Genomic DNA, 18,669 nt, shown 5'->3' on the forward strand with positions numbered 1-18,669 from the left:
TATTAATGTTTATTTATTTACTTATTTATTTGGTTGCATTGAGTCTTAGTTGATGGACACAGGATGTTTAGATGCAGCATGCGGGGTCTTTTTAGTTACAGCATGTGGGATCTAGCTCCCTGACCAGGGATCAAACCTCTGGCCCCTGCATGGGGAGTGCAGAGTCTTAGCCACTGGACCACCACGGAAGCCCCACTATCATTGCTTCCCTAAACTCTCATCCATCATTGGGCCAGGTCCTTTGCACTTTTCCTCTCCAACTCTCTGCTCCTTCCGAGCACTAAGGGCAACCCTCCAAATCTGGGGCCATTGATATTTAAAGAGAAGCTTCTAGAATTTAGAAAGGATGTTCTTTTCAACCAAGCCTGGCTTTCAATAACTGCATCGCTGTCTTTGCCACCTGATGCAAAGAATTGACTCATTAGAAAAGACCCTGATGCTGGGAAAGATTGAAGGCAGGAAGAGAAGGAGATGACAGAGGATAAGATGGTTGGATGGCATCACCGACTCAATGGACATAAGTTTGAGTAAACTCCAGGAGTTGGTGATGGACAGGAAGGCCTGGTGTGCTGCAGTCCATGGGGTCGCAAAGAGTCAGACATGACTGAGTGACTGAACTGAACTGAAGACAGATTGAGGGCAGGAGAAGGGGATGCCAGAGGACGAGATGGTTGGATAGCATCATCGACTCAATGGACACGAGTTTGAGCAAGCTCCAGGATAGTGAAGGACAGGGAAATCAGGCATGCTGCAGTCCATGGGGTCACAAAGAGTCAGACACAATTTAGCAACTGAACAACAACAAAGACAGTATGTGCGAAAAGTTTTGTAATGTATAATAAGCTTTAAAAGTGTAAATCAATGTTAGTATAGAATTACCACTTTTATTGCATCTCTAAAACTGGGACCCTTGCCCTTACTTGGCGATAATAGAACAGAGTAGCCAGGCTATGTCCGTTGGTGTCACGAAGACTTGGGTTTAAACCTGGCTCTGTCACTTACCAGCTGGGACCCTGAGAAAGGGTCTTAACCTCCCTCGGGCTCAGTTATCCCATCTGTAAAAGGTAGATAATAAAACCTCTTAATAATATCTCAGAGGAGTCTTATAAGGATAAATGTATACACAAATCATTTAATGGATGTATGACATTGTGTGTTTTAGAAAGAGCTCAAGAAAGGGCCCATTATTACTTTTTATGACTTTATTTTTTACTTTTGTTGATGTCACACTTTGCTTCTCCTGGATCCTTACTCAATAGTCCAAGAAAATATACATTTCTGGGCACCCAAGCACTCTCTTTTGAGAGTACACTTCATACAAGTATTGCAGAAAGAGGTTTAGTTGACAAACAATAGGGCCTCTCAAAATATCAAGCATCATCTATCTTTGAGAACCATTAAAAGCTAAGAAGCAAGGGTGGTTGTATGAGTCCAGCCCACAAAGCGTCTCCAGCGCCATGATCAACCTTTGCTCAACAAGCATCCGGCAGTTCTCAGCCTTGTTACATCCACTGCCACACCCGTTATGGATGACCTTCATGGGACCACTAAGTGTGAGGGCTTTGGCACAGATGGACTATGCTCCACATGGTTTACATTCCCCCTTCTCCAGCTCACATCATCGCGTGAAGAAATAGTGAGTCCCACGTCCTTGTATGACCTCGTTGTACAGATCACTTTGAGTTTGCTCTAATTCCTAGTAAGTGATTCATTTCAAAACTTTTACCAGAACTTTTATGGGAACTTTTATTAATCACTGTCTCAATGGACATGAGTTTGAGTAAACTCCCGGAGTTGGTGATGGACAGGGAGGCCTGGCGTGCTGCGATTCATGGGGTCGCAAAGAGTCGGACACGACTGAGCAACTGAACTGAACTGAACTGAACTGATTATTAATCACAAATTGCCTGTGACCCACCTCACAAAGGACAGATCTCAATTGGGAACTGCTGCAGGTGAAGTGCTGCTCCAGGTGAGAGACACTGAAATTAGTTAAAAATATTGATGCTAAGTGTTATTAGTGGAAGTTGCAATAACCTTACTTATCCTATCACCTGTATTCACTTATGTTATAATTTATAGTCCACTTTAAAAAATCTGTTTAACTACCTAAGTTTTTTCTTCAGTGATCCAAAGTATTTAAAAGGACAGCATGTTTCAGAAATAGTTTATTACATTTTCTTATCTCAAACATTCTTCATGGAGCTGCTCACAGTTATTTTGAATATCATGAATTAACTGTCACCAAGCTTTTATTACACACTTTTCAGTAGGCATGATTTATAAAGTGACTTGTGTCAAAATATGTTCCCACGTTTTCTTTATGTAGTATAATTAAGATTGAAATATTCACTCGCCACCACATGTATGCCTATGGAGTTCATATTTGTGGCTACTTCTAAAACACTTAGATGAGAAGGAAGTAAAAATGAAAGATACTTAATATAAATGGTTATTCTCAAGACACACCGCCCATATTAAAGCGTCCGTAGATCTGGTGCTCATCTCAATGGGCAACCAACAGATGGAGTGTTCTGTCTGTCATATTAGTTTGGAGTCTCTAAACGTGCCTGGGGGAATTCCATTACTTACACCAGCTGTACCGGTGACCTTCTTGCCCTCCACTCGCCAGATTCAGAATACAGGAGGCAATTTTAAGCATGATTCTAAAATACAACATATGCAAATATGACTGTACTTGACATATTTACTCTAGTGCCAAAAAGAAAAGTCCTTTTCACTTTAATCCCTGGAATCATGGGTTTTCCATCTTCTGAGTCTTTCTGCAAAAAGCCTTTCTACACTGGGAAAAATTTTTAAGATTTTTTTAATACCTATGGAAGGGATTTTTTTCTGGGGCAAAACTTGATGAAGAGTTCTTATCAAACAGAATTAAATAATTAAAAGGTAGAATTTTGGAGACATCTGGAAGGTACTCTTAAGCTAGAAATGTCTTCCTTCAGAAGGCCTGAAGGTTCTCCATTAATTATGTGCTATTTGGGGTTCAGCAGTCTCTGTCTGGGAGCCCTTTTTGTAAAATGCAAAAAGGAGAGCCAGGATTGAAACTCAGTTCCTTGCTGCAACACTCTTGCACTTTTCCCCTACTATATACTGCTTCCATTAGAGGATGGTCACTAACAAGAAAATAAGTGGGGTTTTCCCAAGTGAGAGAAAAAAAATCAGTACATGAAAACACTGAGTCAGAAGAAATGAAGACACAGGAAACGGTGAAAGGACACGATAAGGAAGCTGGGAGGTGTCGAAAGACTAAGGCCAGGGCTTCCCTAGTGGTCCAATGGCTAAGAATCCACCTTCCCATGCAGGGGATGCAGGTTCGATTCCTGATGGGGAAACTAAGGTCCCACATGCCGCAGGATCTGAGCTCCAAGCCGCAACTACTGAGCCCTCATGCAGTAAACGAAGATCCTGCATGCCTCAATGAAGACACAGCCAGATAAACAAATATTTAAAACAACAAAAAGAATGACGTCAACTGCAGTTTTGCCTCGAGTGGGCCTTCACTTGAGCTTGACTTCTAAGAACCCTATCTACAATGTCACCCGGTAGAAACCCACACCTTCAAGACCTCCTGTCTGAAATTTCAGTTCAGTGCTCTCTGCTTCTTTAACGTGTATTACAATATGTCAGATCAGATTAAATTAGAAATGGAACATCCAGCTATTTTTACCTGCTGCCTTATTGAGTGGGTTATAAAATAACCTTCCAAAATATCGCAGTAGTGATGAGCACCCGTAAAAGCAGTTTGTTTACCATTTCCCACTAAAAGGAAAAGGGCTTCTTGGATAAATTACTCATTCCAAGAAGACCTTTTGGACACAAGCTTCAACGATGAATGAATGTGCGTCACAGGTAAATAGAAGCCCTTAAATGGGTCCCCACTGGCTTAAAGGAAATCAGAAAAAATGGTAACTATAATGGGTTGAAACTCACCAGTGCTAGGAAGCACTGAAAAAGTGGAAATGCTGTGGAGAAAGGAGGAGGAGATGCATTGGTTAAAAGAAACCTTGTGAACAAAGAATCAAGTGCACTGTTTTATCCTTGCTTTTAGCCCTTGTTTCAAACAAACCAACAACAAGAAGACATGAGGACAACTTGGATATGGACTGGACATCCAATGATGTTAAAGAACTGCTAGTTCTATTGAGTGTGATCACAGCTCAGAGGTTATATTTTAAAAATAAAAATAAAATAAACTTACCAGAAATGCAAACGAAAGTATTTACAGGTGAAATGACCCAATTTCAGGAATTTGCTCTAAAATGCTTTAGCCAAAAACAAAAAAAAAGTCGCGGTAAAGGAAATAGATGAGGCAAAATTCACCACCTCTCTATTTGTTGAATCTGGCCAATAGGTATATGAGTTTCACTTTACTAATCCTTTACTTTTTTATTTAAAATACATATTTATACTTTTATTTAAATTGTCTTTAAATTAAGTAATTATTTAAAATGTATTAAATTGCAGCTAAAGATTTAAATTTTTACATGGGGCTTTTTATCCATTGTATTATTATACCTGTGTCTACGTAACACCGGAAAAGGGAACTGAGAAGAACCTGGTGGTTGCCGGCTTGCACGATGAGTACTGCTGACCCTTGCTTCCTGGCGCTCCCGCCCCTGCCCAGTCCCCTTCCGCTGTTTCAGGGCTGGTCTGGGTCACCAACAGAACCAATGGGATGATGCTGTGTGACTCCTAACACTAGATAATAAAAGATATGTCTGCTTCTGCTTCGCTCTTTGGGTCGCTCACTCTGAGCGTCCTGAGGACACTCAAGTGGCTTTACGGAGAGGTCTCTGCAGCATGGAACTGAGGCATCCAGCCAACAGCCTACCCCAGTTTGCCAACTGTATGAATGAGCCATCTCGGAAAAAGACCTTCCAGTCCCAATCAAGCCTTGGATGACGGCAGCACTGGCCGACATTCTGACCACAGCCTCAGGAGAAACCCCGAGCCCGAGCAGCCCAGCCAAACCGGTCTATGTAAGTCAGGGTTCAATCAGAGAAGCAGAATCAGTAGGCAATATAGGGACTTAAGGCATTGGCTTATGAAATTGTGGGGGCTGGCTTAGCAAGTCTGAAGTCCATCGGGAAGGCAGGCAATCGGGAAGAAACGGTCACAAGCAGACGGAAGCCCCAGGCACACAGACCAAAGCTGTTCATCTACAGGCAGGAAGAGAAGATCAAAAGCAAATGGCAAGTAAGTGAGCAAAGGCGGAACTCCATGGACGCGGGCAGGGCTGTCACCTACAGATGGAAGCGTCTCGCTCACGTTCGTGTGGGCACACTCTCTCTCTCTTTCCCCCCAGCCCTCTCTCACCTAACCCTCTTTTAAAAGGCCTTCCAACTGTTTGACTCATGCCCACAAAGGAAAGGATAATCTCCCCTCCAACTGGATAAGTCAGGCCCACCCCAAATAATCTCCCTAACTTAAAGACAACTGATTAAAGACTTTAATTACATCTGCAAAATCCCTCCCCAGCAGCATCCAGATTCATTCTATTGAATAAATGGGAGGAGGTGTATGCATGCTACAAAATGGTTATGCTTCTTCTCTATCCTCCAGCTCTCAAAAGACAGCATCTCCCGGTGCCCACCCTATCTGGAAATATACTAGAAAGGGAATTCTGAAGGACACAGTTTGACCCAGCAAAGTCAACACACCCCAAACTCCTAACTCACTGAGACTGAGAAATATGATAAATGTTCGTCATTGTTTTAAGACTTGGGTTTTGAGGTAAAGTGTTACCCAGCTGTTGAGAACTAATACTGGTTTGATGGAACAAGTTATTTGTAATCAAGTATAACAAGTGAAATGTCTAAGGTCAGCTGAATTTTACTAGATTTGTATTTGCTGAATCCACACAATATTTGTGAGTGGATAATGTGGGGGGACTATATGAGTCGGGTGGGTTTAGATACAGTCTTCATCAGAATCAGACCAGCAAAGTCACAAAGTACAGGAGGACATCTTGATTATCTCTAAAACACTTCACGAATCCTGAAAACTTGCTGGAGAATGAAGTAAAAAGACTTAGGAACCTACATTAACACAGGTTCTTTGACCCACAATGCCTCATCTCTGAAATGACCCTAAAACCTCAGGGTGCTATTAAAAGGGCAGGTTCCACGGTCACACACACATGGGTTCTTGCCTCAACTCCATCCCTTACCGGTGGCCACTTTACCTACCTGCCTGCTATGGACTGAATTGTGTTCCCCTCAAATCATGTTGAGGCCCTAATCCCTCATACCTTAGAATGTGACTGTACTTGGGCCTTGACAGAGATAACTAAGCTTAAAAGAGGCCATCAGGATGGGCCCTAACGCAGCATCACCAGTGTTTTTGTAAAGAGAGAAACACCAGGGCACATTCACATGGAGGAAAGAGAGGGTGGCCATCGAAAAGCCAAGGAGAGAGGCCTCAGGAGAAACCAAACTTGCAGACCCCTTGATCTTGGTCTTCTGTAAGAATTAATTCCTGTTGCTTAAGCCACCCTGTCTGTGGTCTTTGTTATGGCAGCCCTAGCAAACTAATACTGTATTCTTCCTGAGCCCCAAGTTCTGCGTCTACAGAATAGTACGTATAGCTCTAGGGTTTAGACCCGCCTTTAGCTGTCAGAGTCCTTGAGGGTTTAAAGACAGACAAAAATGTTTGGTCAAGAAGAAACTCAGGTTTTATTGAAAGAATAAAGGCCAGCCTTGGGAGTCAGACCATGTCACAGAAGTTTTATAAGCCTGAATGTTACATTTTCCCAGTCTTCTCAGAGAAAACACCTTTTCTCAACCACTCATAATAAAATGGGAAGGAAAAGAGGTTCCTGGGGCTGTCTTGTCCAGGGGAGTTATTTTCTTTGACAGCCCATGATTTAAGAGAACCAATTTACATTCACTGTTGTTCTCTGAAGAAGGCAGTTACCTGTATTTTCCATGTTAGTGAGTCTGGTTCCTATCAGGGAAATGGGAGAAGGGGGAAGAGGTTTTTGTTAAGAAATAAGAAGGATTTCCCAAAGAAATTACTTGGAGCAACAGAAAAATAAAACAAACAGGTATTCCACCAATACCAGGCTATCCATAGCCACGTAAAGCTATTCTGCTCTGACGTCCTTAGAGGAAATGGAGAAAGAGGAAAATAAAATTTTCTATCTATCACATTCACTTTCAGGTCTAGTTTCATGTTAAAATTGCTTGTGGGACTTCCCTGGCGGTGCAGTGAAAAAGAATGTGCCTGCCAATGCAGGGGACGCAGGTTCCATTCCTGGTCCAGGAAGATTCCACGTGTGGCAGAATAACAGGCTCTAGAGTCAGAGCCCCTGTCTCCCAACAAGGGAAGCTACACCATGAGAAGCCCGCATGTCTACAGCCCCTGCTGGGCCAATAAGAGAGGCTACACCATGAGAAGCCCACACACCGCAACGAAGAGTAGCCCCTGCTCGTGGCAACTGGAGAAAGGCCATGCAAAACAACAAAGACCCAGTGCAGCCAAAAGTAAATGAGTAAACATATTAAATTTCTTGTGATTAATAACTTTACTATTGCTTAATATCCACCACAGAGATTATTATGAAGATTAACACAGTAACACATAAAGCATCAAAAATAAAGCCAATGCTAAGTCAATGCTCAGTTCTTTCTTCTTCTTCGGACAACAAAGTCAATTCCTTGTTTAAGTTTTTACATCCCACCTTCTCCTGTGTGTCCCACACACACACACACACACACACACACACACAGCCTGGTGTTTCTGAAGACTGAAAACAACAAGGCCCCACCAAGAAATTCTCTGAGGTGAGGGATTTCCAAGGGCTGTGTCACTTCCCCATGAAGGAACCCCCCAGAAGTTGTCTTCCTCCCTGGAATGCCTAAATGACCCCGTCTCTAGGCTGTGATCATTGACTTCGTTTCGATTCTGCTCTGTGGGAATTCTTCCCACCTTTCAGCCCTGACTTGAGCAATGCCACAAAATGAGTCCTGCATGCCACCCGTCCAAGTCGACAATGCTTCGATTAATACCTCACCGGTTTACCTCCAAATGCCTCTTCAGGAACACAGAAGCCTTTAAGCACTTTAACATTAGTTCTTTCCTGAGACCTGCTTGACAGACTTTTACAAGCACAGTTTAAATTAGGCAGGATCTTAGAGCCAATATTTTTTTCTCCTTTGCAGATAGGATTCTTCTTTTCCTCCTGGCAAGGGAAAGGTTTGGGAACAATACATATTTGTTTGATCTAGGATACAAAAGGGAATCTGAAATGTGTTTATGCCACCTTTTTATAAAAGCATTTAAACAAGGTGCTCAGTACACAAAGAGATGCCTCCAGAAACGGAAGAGGGATGGATCTCAGCATATTTAATGTTAGAATTTGGCCAATGGTTCTAAAGGTTGATTTCCAAATCTCTGCCCAAGAATCGTTTGTTTCTCTCTGTGCACGAATCCCACGGAGCCAGTGGACCAGAGAAGGTAGAAGGATAATTGGGCAACAGCACAACTCATTTCTCAGTTGGCAACATTTTAAAGCCTTTAAAATCCTCAACAGCAACTGGCCTTTCCATTCCTCTTTTCTCCTTCTGGCTGACGTCTGCACAGACTTTGCTGCCTCTGTCCTGATGGGCCTAAAAACTCCACCCACGGCTTATAACCAGGAACAACACCCAGCGCAAACCATCTGAACATAAAAAAAAACAGCCACCCAATAGCACGGGGTGTATTCTGGTAGCCAAGTTTCTGCCTAATGGGAAAAAATCTATTTTCAGCTTGTACTGCAATAGGGAGATTATTTATCTTGTGAAAGATGGTGAAATGAAACAGTCCTTCCATTTGGTCAGCAAGCAACCCTCCAAGATCTGAGCACTAGGAAAAGACAGAACCCAGAGCTACACAAACAGGAGGAATTCCCAAGTTCAAAAGATTAAGAGCAGGCCTTTTGCAGAACTGCTTTTGAGGGAGTAAATCCCCTTAGCAATACTGAAATGCGAACTTTGGCTTTTGAAACTGATTCGCAGCTCAGGCTGCACGTTAGAATCACTTGGGGAGATTTTTAAATCTATGTGCCTGGGACCCATCCCCAGAGATTTTTTTTTTTTTTTTTTAATCTCCATCAGGGATTCTGATACACAGCCAGAACTGAGAATACACAGCCAGGTTTGAGAATCACTGACTTAGAATATGGAGAAAGTTTACAAACAGAGACTGGATGGAGATCAGAACTCTGGCTGCAGGAAGAAATCTCCCAGAGCAGATCAGCCTGACAGGTATGTAGAAAGAGAGAGTAGATAAGTGGTCACCAGGTGCTAAAGAGTGGGGGAAATATAGAGAGGTTGGCAAAAGGGTGGCAAGCTGCAGTTATAAGATTAACAAAGTCTGGGAATCTAATGTATAACATGGTGACTACAGCTGATAACACTGTGTTGTATAATGAACATAATTGTGATTTTCTAAGAGAGTAGAACGTAAATGTTCTCACCAAAAAATAATAGTTAATCTGTGAAGTGATATGTGAATAAGCTCAATGGGAGAAATCATTTTATAACATGTACATATATCAGATCTCACTTTGTATACTTTAAATACCTCGTGATTTTGTCAATTATACCTGAGTAGAGCTGAAGGAGGGGAGAAATATGGCATACAGCTACAGTGGAATATTATTCAGCTTTCAAAAAGAAGGAAACCCCACCATTTACAACAACATGGATAAGTCTTGAGGGCGTTATGCTAAGTGAAATAAGTTAAGTAAAGACAAATACTGTATGATCTCCCTTACATGTGAAATCTAGGGGGAAAAAAGAACTCAGAGAAAGAGAGTAGGTTGAGAGCAGACTAGGGAATTGACAGATGAAAAGTCATAAAAAGACAGAACCAATGCAAATACATAGGCCTGATTTGAACGAAGCAAATGTTTAAAAAAAATTTACAAGGCAATCAAGGAAATCTGAATACTGCTAGATATTTGATGATATTAGGACACATATGTTACATTTCTAGGTCAGCAATCTTTTCAATAAAGGGCCAGATAGTGTTTTAGGCTGTATGGGCCCACAGTCTGTTGCCACTCCTCAACTCTGCCATTGTGGCCTGAAAGTAGCCAACAAAACAACACATAATAAATGGCTGCGGCTATGTTCTTTACAAAAATAGACAACTGCATGGATTTTGTCACACTCTGTCTTACAGACGCATTCACAAGAGCTTCTGGATGGAAGAATGTGATTGAAGAGGAGAGGCATGTGAGTGAGTGATATAAACGAAACAAGGTTAGTCTTGTGCTGATCGTAAGCTGAGGATGGGTAGGTTAAACTAGTGATTCTCAAAGTGTGGGCCCCAGATCAGCAGCAGCAGCATCACCTGCAAGTTTGTTAGAAACGCAAATTTCTGGCCCCACCTGAGACTTACTGAATCAGAAACTCTGGGGGTGGATCCCAGCAATCTGGTTTAAGCCCTCCAGCTGATTCTAATGCACACTAACCGCTGCTTAATCCTGGCCACATTTCTGTCAGCAGCATTGAGAAGGGTGTCAAGCTGCTGGGAGTGGCTCAGGTGCCCGCTCAGAGCCCGCTGCAGACGTCTGCCTCCCTGGCCTCTTGGGCCCTTGCTCTCCCCACTGTGGACACCTAAGGCATGCCCAGGAAAGACCACAACTTCAGATCGGAAGAGGTGAGTGGAGATGCAATACTAAAAGTAAGGATGCAGCATCAGACCAAAACTGTGCCTCTGGGAGTAGTCAGGGAAGCAGCGTCCTTGGAAAACTGGCGGGGGGGAAGTAGGACAGGACACCCTGATAAGCAGGATTCAAGTGAAAGTTCAAAGTGCAGAAATCTTGGTTGAGACCTTCCGGAGGAAGGTCACAGGCGCCATCACACAGAACCTATACTAGCAACTGTTCGCAACCTCTCTTGAAATGCTTCTTAGATTAATTACTTAACTCACAACACACGACTAGCACACACACACATTTTTTGTTTGATCCTGGGCTTTTTTGAAAAGCATTATTATTAAAACAGGAGCTAACCCACCAAAAGTTGTGGAAGAAACCGCCAGTCAATGCAGGAGATGCAAGAAATGTGAGTTCGATCCCAGAGTTGGGAAGATAGCCTGGAGAAGGAAATGGCAAACCCACTCCAGTATTCTTGCCTGGAAAATTCCATGGACAGAGGAGCCTGGCGATTTACAGTCCATGGAGTCACAAAGTCAGACACGAATGAGCACACACACACACAACAAGTTTATTTTATATGTATTATCATCTGAACATCTTTATCAATTTTTCAGGGGAAAAAAAATCAGTTCTTTGATCTGAAAACACCTCTATTATCAAGAATGTATTATTTTACAATATATACAAATATCAAATCATTACATTGTACCCCTGAAACTAATATAATGTTATCTGTCAATTATTCCTCAGTTAAAAAAAAAAATAAAAAAAATATATACACCATGGAATATTACTCAGCCATTAAAAAGAATTCATTTGAACCAGTCCTAATGAGATGGATGAAACTGGAGCCCCTTATACAGAGTGAAGTAAGCCAGAAAGATAAGGAACATTACAGCATACTAACACATATATATGGAATTTAGAAAGATGGTAACGATAACCCTATATGCAAAACAGAAAAAGAGACACAGAAATACAGAACAGAATTTTGAACTCTGTGGGAGAATGTGAGGGTGGGATATTTCAAAAGAACAGCATGTATACTATCTATGGTGAAACAGATCACCAGCCCAGGTGGGATGCATGAGACAAGTGCTCGGGCCTGGTGCACTGGGAAGACCCGGAGGAATCGGGTGGAGAGGGAGGTGGGAGGGGGGATCGGGATGGGGAATACGTGTAAATCTATGGCTGATTCATATCAATGTATGACAAAAAAAAAAAAAGAAGGAAACCATTAAAAATCAGAAACTTTAATCCATGTTAAAAAAAGGAAAAGCATTAAAGAAGCAATAAATGAAGGTTAAATAAAAAAAAAAGAGGAACATTTTTTCCTAATACTTGGTTTTTTGTAAGTATCAGATTTTATTTTCCAGATTTTGTGACATTTCAACGATGATTCACATTATTTATTATGATGATGTCTTGAGTTAATTTGAGTTGAAAAATGTACCAACTTTCTTAACCTCATCACCAGCAGATTTTTTAAACTTCTCATTAAGCCAGCGAATAGTTTGCTATTGTTTTGGAGATGAGGTATGTGGAGCATGTCTCCATTATTCTTAAAATTTATTCCAGCTATTATGGAGCAAAGATGCTGTCTGTGTGGCAAGACAGTCTGGAATATGCCATTTTGTTGCATAAATTCACTGCAGACTCCAGTTCCTCTACAACTAAGCTCTCCTATAATTGCGTCTAAGTCTATCAATCATGTGTCCTAAAACTACTGGTAGTGACAAGAACTCTAGAGGAGGCATCCAAAATATATGTTGTATCTAATATAACTTGAGCAGAGATTACATCACGCCTACTTCCTGATCTCATGTGCCTAAATGCCTCTAGTCTATCAGGATTGAAATACACTATCAAAAGTTGTCATTTTATGTTCAATATTCAGTATCTTTAAAAACATATTTACTACAGAACGAGTGATCTGGGCATATTATTTTCCATCTGTATAATACGATACAGATTCTCCTCTAATGATAAAGTGAATTATTTTATCAGTTAAGATGATCCGGTTGCAAGAAATAGAAACTGCCTGGGGAACTTAAACAGAAAAAGACTGTATGGGAAGAAGAGAGGGTAACTCACAATATGGAACAAAATGTGGAATAAAGAGACTCAGAAAGGGCAGGACCTACCACAACCTCAGAGAAAACAGGAGCTAGCCAGACCTGATGAATGGTCACTTTGAGAAATGCCGCAGAGGTGAATAGTGTTGGCCATTTGGGGTCTTAAATCACTCTTTTCAAGAAAGTGAATGCCTCCAGCCATCTGGCTCATGTCAGGAGTCATGATGTCACTAATCAGTAGTCCATCGAAGCAAAGCTGGGGTGCTGTTAAGATGGGAAATAGCAGATGGGGGCAAAAATGGCAAACATCCCCTGAAATCACGAACGAATTTTATTTATTTTTCTTTTTGTTTAATTGAAGCATAGTTGATTTTCAGTGTTTTGTTAATTTCTGCTGTACAAAGTGATTTGGTTATACACATGTGTACATTCTTAATATTACTTTCCATTATGATTTATCGCAGGATAGTGAATCTAGTTCTCTGTGCTATGCGTCAGGACCTTGGTGTTTACCCATTCTACATTATGATAGCTCACTTCTGCTAACCCCAGCCTCCCACTCTATCCTTCCGTCTTCCTTCTTCACCTCGACAACCACTCTGTCTGTTTTCTACGTCCGTGAGTCTGTTTCCGTTTCACAGATAGGTTCATTTGTGTCGTATTCTAGATTCCACATGTAATTGATATCATACGGTGTTTGTCTTTCTCTTTCTGACTCACTTCGCTTAGTATGAGAGTCTCTAGTTGAATCCATGTTGCTGCAGATGACATTCCAATAAGTTCCCTACCTACAAATCTTCATGTTGTGAACTTTCAAAGATGCGCACACGTGTTCCATCAATGTCAGGTGTGAGGAAAATTGCAACTCGCCCTCCATCGCCTGTTGCTGAGGGTCCTTCAGCTCCTCCATCTCCCCCTCCTCTCCCTCCCCTAGACACTAACTCTTCTTCCCTGCTCAGTCGAGGCCAGCCCCTGTATGCCAGCTCTTGTACTGTACCGCTGTGCTTTTCAAGGCACTATACTGTAAGACTAAAATGTTTTCTTTATTTTGTGTGTTTGTGTTTTATATATTATTTGTGTGAAAAGAATTACAAACCTATTGTGCTGGGCTAAGTCACTTCAGTTGTGGCCTGCTCTCTGTGACCCTATGAGCCAGGCTCCTCTGTCCATGGGATTCTCCAGGCAAGAATACTGGAGTGGATTGCATTCCCTCTCCAAGGGATCTTCCAGACCCAGGGATTGAACCCGCATGTCTTACATCTAACCTGCATTTGGCAGGCAATTTCTTTACCACACAGTTCAGTTCAGTCGCTCAGTCGTGTCCAACTCTTTGCGGCCCCATGGACTGCACCATGCCAGGCCTCCCTGTCCATCACCAACTTCCAGAGTCCACCCAAACCCATGTCCATCGAGTCGATGATGCCATCCAGCCATCTCATCCTCTGTCGTCCCCTTCTCCTCCTGCCCCCAATCTTTCCCAGCATCAGGGTCTTTTCCCATGAGTCAGCTCGTCACATCAGGTGGCCAAAGTATTGGAGTTTCAGCTTCAGCATCAGTCCTTCCAATGAATATTCAGGACTGATTTCCTTTAGGATGGACTGGTTGGATCTCCTTGCAGTCCAAGGGACTCTCAAGAGTCTTCCCCAACACCACAGTTCAAAAGCATCAATTCTTCGGCACTCAGTTTTTTTTATATTCCAACTCTCACATCGATACATGACCACTGGAAAAACCATAGCCTTGACTAGACAGACCTTTATTGGCAAAGTAATGTCTCTGCTTTTTAATATGCTATCTAGGTTGGTCATAACTTTCCTTCCAAGGAGTAAGCATCTTTTAATTTCATGGCTGCAGTCACCATCTGCAGTGATTTTAGAGCCCAGAAAAATAAAGTCAGCCACTGTTTCCCTATCTATTTGCCATGAAGTGATGGGACCAGATGCCATGATCTTAGTTTTTTGAATGTTGAGCTTTAAGTCAACTTTTTCACTCCTCTTTCACTTTCATCAAGAGGCTCTTTAGTTCTTCTTCATTTTCTGCCATAATGGTGGCATAATGGTGGTATCATATCTGAGGTTATTGATGTTTCTCCCAGCAATCTTGATTCCAGCTGGTGCTTCCTCCAGCCTAGCGTTTCTCATGATGTACTCTGCATATAAGTTAAATAAGCAGGGTGACAATATACAGCCTTGATGTGCTCCTTTCCCTATTTGGAACCAGTCTGTTGTTCCATGTCCCGTTCTAACTGTTGCTTCCTGACCTGCACACAGGTTTCTCAAGAGGCAGGTCAGGTGGTCTGGTATGCCCATCTCTTTCAGAATTTTCCAGTTTATTGTGATCCACACAGTCAAAGGCTTTGGCATAGTCAATAACGCAGAAATAGATGTTTTTCTGGAACTCTCTTGCTTTTTTGATGATCCATCAGATGTTGGCAATTTGATCTCTGGTTCCTCTGCCTTTTCTAAAACCAGCTTGAACATCTGGAAGTTCACGGTTCACATATTGCTAAAGCCTGGCTTGAAGAATTTTGAGCATCACTTTACTAGCGGGTGAGATAAGTGCAATTGTAGCCCCATGAGAAAGCAGTATTATTATATAGCAAATTGTGTTAGCTGGGTACCTAGGCTAACTTTGTTGGACTTACAAACATGCTCTTGGAATGGAACTCGTTCTTATATAGGGGACTTTCTGTGTTTCATTCTTCTTGATGGCTGAATAGTATTTCATTTCACATATGTACCACATCTTCTTTATCCATCCATCTGTTGATGGACATTTAGATTGTTTCCGTGTCTTGGTCGTTGTGAATTGTGCTGCTATCAACATAAGGATGCATTATCTTTTTTTTTTCACATGTGTTTTTTACAATTAAAGTTTTATCTGGATATATGCCCAGGAGTGGAATTGCTGGGTTATATGGTAATTCTACTTTTAGTTTTCTGAGGAACCTCCATAATGTTTTTCATAACAGCTGTTATCAACTTACATTCCAACCAACAGTGTAGGAGAGTTCCCTTTTCTCCACACCCCCTCCAGTATTTATTTGTAGAGTTTTTAATGATGGTCATTCTGACTGGTGTGAGGTGGTACCTCATTGTAGTTTTGATTTGCATTTCTCTAATAATTAGTAGCATTCACATCTTTTCACGTGCCTATTTACCATTTGTATTTCTTCTTTGGAGAAATGTCTATTTAGATTTTCTGCCCATTTTTCAATTGGATTATTTGTTGTTGAGCTGTTTGAATTGTTTCTATATTTTGGAAATTAAGCCCTTGTCCATTATATCATTTGCAAATGTTCTCTTTCATTCTGTAGATTGTTTTCATTTTGTTTATGGTTTCCTTCGCTGTGCAAAAGCTTGGTAAGTTTGATTAGGTCCCATTTGTTTATTTTTCTTTTTATTTCTATTGCCTTGGAGGCTGACCTAAGGAAACATTGGTATGATTTATCAGAGAATGTTTTACCTATGATCACTTCTAGGAGTTTTATGATGTCCTGTCTTGTGTCCTGTCTTATATTTAAGTCCTGAAGCCATTTTGAGTTCATTTTTGTGTATGGTGGGAGGGTGTATTCTAACTTCATCGATTTACATGCCTCTGTCCAGCTTTTCCCACACCATTTGCTAGGAAGAGACTGTCTTGTATATTCTTGCCTCCTTTGTCGAAGACTAATTGATTGTAGATGTATGAGTTTATTTCTGGGCTCTCTTCTGTTCCACTGATCCATATGTCTGCTTTTGTGCCAGTACCTTGCAGTTTTGTTAGATCATTAATTTTAAAATATAACTTAAAAGAAAGTCAATCACAGTAGTTCCTCATATTCAAGAAAAAGAGGCTGTCCATAATACTAAGTCTGTCATCTCTTTAATCCTGGTTATATAATTGAACAGACACACACACACACACACACACACACACACACACAAATATCTGTAAAAATTACAGATAAAGTGTGTTAAGTTTCTATTATATTTGACCTAATTATCTAAGGAATTCATCCATTCATTTATCCACAAATATTTAGGCACAATTCTAGGTATTGAGGATACAGGACTGAAAAAATATTTTAATCCTAGCCTGACTGTTGTGAGAAAGAGAGAAACAATAAACAAAATAAATAAGTAAATTTTGTAGCACCTTAGAAGTTGACGTGTGAGGAATAAATAAGGAAATGTTGACAGGGGATAGGGAGTGCCAGGCTGAGTTTCAAGTTTAAAGAGCGTGATCAGGAAAGGCCCCACTGGGACTTCCCTGAGAGTCTAGTAGTTAAGATCCCACCTCCTATGCAGGGGCACAGGTTCTATCCCCGGTCAGGAAACTAAGGTTCCACATGGCTCAGAGTGTAGCCAAAAGATTTTTTTTTCCTCTAAGGAAAGGCGTGGACTTCCCTGGTGGTATGGTGGATAAGAATCCACCTGCCAATGAAGGGGACATGGGTTTGATCCCTGGTCCAGGAAGATCTCACATGCTGCAGAGCGACTAAGCCCAATGGGCTGAAACTACTGATTCGTAAACCTAGGGTCTGTGCAATAAGAGAGGCCACCAAAATGAAAAGCCTGCATACCGCAGCTGGAGAGTAGCCCCCACTTGCCACAACTAGAGAAAGCCTGCTTCCAACAAGATTCAGAACAACCATAAATATATATTTTTAAAAAGAAAGGCTTCACTGAGGTGACATTGGAGAGAAGTCTGGCAGGGAGCGATGAATTAAGTGAGCAGGTATCTGGAGGAAAGTACCCCCGGAAGGAGCAGCAGGTCCAAGACCCTGAGGCAGGTAACACCGGGGGCATTCAAGGGCCACAGAGAAACCAGCGTAGCGGAGCCACTGGAGTGAGCCCTGCGAGAGGGCTTGGAGGTGAGGTCAGACGAAGAGTGCGATCGGGCCACGGCAGGCCTTGTAGGCCACTGTGAAGACTTTGGCTTTTTCTCTAAGTGAGGTGGGAAAATCACGCTGCAGAGAATCAATGTTCCCACCTAAGAATTCATCTTCCCTCGAATCATTCTTCCATTTCAAAATATATCCAATAACAAAACATTCTTCCCCCGCCCCCGGTCCCCCAGTTCTCAAAGCCTATCTACACACGTCCTACAGAACTAAAAATCCCTGCAGCATCCAGGCATTGTCTCACCCCTCGAGCTCTGCTAGTCAGCTGTATCAGTCCGTGTCCAACGGGGAGACAGAAATCACACAGTGATTTTAAGAAGGAAAGTTGAACAGTAAGAGAAGATTAGAGTCATGGGGCATAACCAGTAAGGAGTGAAGAAAACTCAAAAGCATATAGGAGTGCTCACGTTGGCAACACATATACTAAAATTGGAACAATACAGAGAAGATTAGCATGGTCCCTGTGCAAGGATGACACACAAATTCATGAGGCGTTCCGTATTTTTTTACAAGCAATAAATGCTGGAGAGGGTGTGGAGAAAAGGGAACCCTCTTACACTGTTGGTGGGAACGCAAACTAGTACAGCCACTATGGAGAACAGTGTGGAGATTCCTTTAAAAACAGGAAATAGAACTACCATATGACCCAGCAATCCCACTCCTGGGCATACACACTGAGGAAACCAGATCTGAAATAGACACGTGAACCCCAGTGTTCATTGCAGCACTATTTATAATAGCCAGGACATGGAAGCAACCTAGATGTCCATCAGCAGACGAATGAATAAGGAAGCTGTGGTACATATACACCATGGAATATCACTCAGCCATTAAAAAGAATTCATTTGAATCAGTTCTAATGAGGTGGATGAAACTGGAGCCCATTATACAGAGTGAAGTAAGCCAGAAAGATAAAGACCAATACAGTATACTAACGCATATATATGGAATTTTAAAAGATGGTAACGATAACCCTATATGCAAAACAGAAAAAGAGACACAGATGTACAGAACAGACTTTTGGGCTCTGTGGGAGA

At 41.8% G+C, this 18,669-nt stretch overlaps 1 long non-coding RNA gene and 1 other non-coding gene across 2 annotated transcripts in view; both read left to right on the plus strand.

Annotated features, from left to right (window-relative positions):
* Window positions 1-5,048: 5,048 nt before the first annotated feature.
* LOC122678201 overlaps window positions 5,049-18,669 on the plus strand; it is a 32,102-nt gene continuing 18,481 nt past the window's right edge. The window contains exons 1-3 of the long non-coding RNA XR_006336028.1: window positions 5,049-5,217; window positions 10,192-10,271; window positions 10,518-10,671. This is a non-coding gene — a long non-coding RNA (uncharacterized LOC122678201). The remainder of the gene's footprint in view (window positions 5,218-10,191; window positions 10,272-10,517; window positions 10,672-18,669) is intronic.
* Window positions 18,032-18,138, plus strand: LOC122686607. Its single transcript, XR_006338853.1, has one exon. It is a non-coding gene; the product is annotated as a U6 spliceosomal RNA (small nuclear RNA).

The sequence above is a fragment of the Cervus elaphus genome, chromosome 3, assembly GCF_910594005.1.
Source record: "Cervus elaphus chromosome 3, mCerEla1.1, whole genome shotgun sequence".
In the NCBI taxonomy this organism is placed as follows: Eukaryota; Metazoa; Chordata; class Mammalia; order Artiodactyla; family Cervidae; genus Cervus; species Cervus elaphus.